Raw genomic sequence first — 2,849 nt, 5'->3', positions numbered from 1 at the left:
ATCATTATCAATATTATTAGAGGAATAACAAGAAATAAAACAATAACGTCATTAACACTAGATATTGATCATGATGATAACCCTCCTTCTCCTCTACCTGATGGAATAATAGAGCAGTTACTAAAGGACAACAATACACTACAAGCTCTTTCATTAGTCATACCTGATGACCTCCTATCATCATCACTGAATATAGTAGAGGTGAACACACCACTGAATGCTCTAGAAATAGGTCAAAAATTGGGTGTGTATATTGAACCTATAAATCCACGCTTAATTTCACTCCTTCAACATATCAAAGGATTACACTGCCTGGTACTACATGAACAATACCCACTGTCAATTCTCTTTCTCTCTCATCCCTGTCTACATGCACTTACTTTACTACTAGATACAGCTGAGAATGCTACTGAACTATTTACTATTCTACAAACCAATACTACACTTAAAGCTTTGAGTGTGGAGATATGGGAGGAGAGAGTATATACCAACAGCAGTATGGGCACTAGTCTACAAGACATGCTAATGCAAAACCAAACACTAAACTATTTTAAGTTATTAATTAATGACATTCTTAATAACATGACCATTCCCAGTTCATTCCTGTCCTCCCTAACAACTGGTCTCAGACGCAACACCAGTCTAAAGCAGCTGAGTGTATCCATTCCACTAAATGAAGAGATAAGAACTTTTATTAATGTCATCTCTCAAAAGAACAATCTCACAGAGCTTGAATTGATCTTCAAGCTAGATCAGTCATACAGTAACCGTAGTAGGGAAGAGAAGGAACAAATAATGACACCATTGTTTTATGAACAGGTACTACCTGCTGTTACTAACATGCTCCAGTCACATACAGCCATCAGACTACTGAGGATAGAGTGTGTATCCATCAGTAAGTTGTACATAGCACCTATCTGGAAACAACTAGTACAACATATATATGAAACTATTTTTATCCATCCTTCACTTGAATACTTTGAAATTGAATATACTAGTCTCCTTGAGGAAACTCTTAAACATCAAAAAGAATCATTTATTGATATACATAGAAGAGAACAACCTAACAAACCACTACCTGTAGTGAAGTTTACTATTATTCATGATTAAGTGTAAAACTATTTTATGTACTTATAGTTTTAGTTTAATTTTAAAACAATAACTCATTTTAGTTGATTTTTGATTAATCTTAACATGATGTGAATCTACACATCTGAGCAATATTCTTTATGAAAGCATTGATCAATAACAGCAACACAAATCACAATCAATAGTACATGTTTGATAGTAATTATAATATCACATAAATAATTAACTTAAATGTTCTCATACATACGTACACGTCCATCCCTAGAACTAGTGTATGTCACATGATGTCTTCTCACTATTGAACTTATTGGATCAATATCAGTACCAGTTATATGATCATTGAGTAATGTGTCATCATTATAACTCCAATTAATGCACACCCCATTCTCTGCAGTAAAAATAAGAAGCAATAAAATAAATATAACAGAACTTAGAGAAGAAAAGAGGAGGAGGGAGTATGTGTTACTTACTGTGTCCTACTAATACTTTATTATTATTATAACACAGTGAACATATTGGTGATGATGATCATCTTATTGTCTTTAATGGTGACCTGTATAAACATATTGATGTAACAGTAAATTAACATTATTGATTATTATTTTTTTATTATTATTGTACATGTATTTGGTAGATTCTAGAACATTCATGTGGACTTTCTGTACACTTCTAGGCAATTCATTTTTGTAATCACTCTGTATGTTTCTAGACTGTTCTCTGTACTATATAAGGCATTCTTTTGTCTTTCTGTTGTCTCTCTCTTTTTCGTTGTTGTTAGTTCTTTGTTAATCATTGTCAATTCGATTATTACAACACATATAATACAGTTCACTGGAAGCATTATCTACTGGACCTCTCTCTCCCTCCCCTCTTTCCCCCCTCTCTCTCTCCTTCCCTCCCTCTCTCTCTCTTTTTCTTACTTGATATGTCTTAAGTCCAGTAGTATAAGTTCTCCATTTTCATTTCCAATGATTAGTTTATCCTCACTATCAATGGTGACTCCTCTCATTAAAGGAGCAGGATCATTATGAACATAATTACTGATCTATCAATTAATATAATGGACATAATTATAACACATGAAGCTATTAGCTATACTATGTCCCAACTGAGTTTGGACCAAGAAAAACTGGAATAACTTTTTATAGGAATGCGGGATAAGGATGAGACTTTCACAGGTTCTTAGTCGCCCAATGCCGCTTCAGGATCTCAGGTTTTGGGTCTCTCAGCCCTTGGGAACCCTGAGAACCGGGTTCTCCCTATAAACCCAATGGCATACCAAAGCTAACCGCAATGACGTTTTATGATGTCATAGTTTATATAAGCACATGTGGTCGAGCGCCCAAAATGATAATTCTTCTTTTAAATGCTAATAGAGCAATATCTTCTGATAATGATAGCCTTTATGAAGACTAGGTGACTCCAGCAGCTATTGTACTGCTTATCAGGAAGAACAAGACTGGTTTAAGAGTGAAACAAGATAGCCAAAATATCGGCCATGTCTCTATGAATATCATTATAATTCGTCATTAGTGACGTAGCTACATTTTTCAAATTCCAATGCAGCTGCTTCCACTTCCGGTCCATTCTCAGTTGGGACATAGTATATAATGTAATTATTGATAACATGTACATGTATATGCATCACATAAAAATTGTAAAAATGGAGAATTCTCTCTTTTCATTTTCAGCAAGATTTGGCCAATGACCCTATACTATAGTACAGGGACTTTTGCCTGATTTTTGAGTAATTTAAAAAT

General features: G+C 34.2%; 1 long non-coding RNA gene across 1 annotated transcript; it reads right to left on the bottom strand.

Annotated features, from left to right (window-relative positions):
* Window positions 1-1,198: 1,198 nt before the first annotated feature.
* LOC109587973 (uncharacterized) lies at window positions 1,199-2,151 on the bottom strand. The gene is made up of 3 exons (XR_002187900.1): window positions 2,010-2,151; window positions 1,560-1,642; window positions 1,199-1,477 (listed from the first exon to the last, which is right to left on the bottom strand). It is a non-coding gene; the product is annotated as an uncharacterized LOC109587973 (long non-coding RNA).
* Window positions 2,152-2,849: the final 698 nt, after the last annotated feature.

Source organism: Amphimedon queenslandica, unplaced genomic scaffold, assembly GCF_000090795.2.
Source record: "Amphimedon queenslandica unplaced genomic scaffold, v1.1 AMPQUscaffold_12356, whole genome shotgun sequence".
Taxonomy (NCBI): domain Eukaryota; kingdom Metazoa; phylum Porifera; class Demospongiae; order Haplosclerida; family Niphatidae; genus Amphimedon; species Amphimedon queenslandica.
The sequence above is the reverse complement of the archived record's forward strand: the minus strand, read 5'-3'. Positions and strand labels throughout refer to the sequence as shown.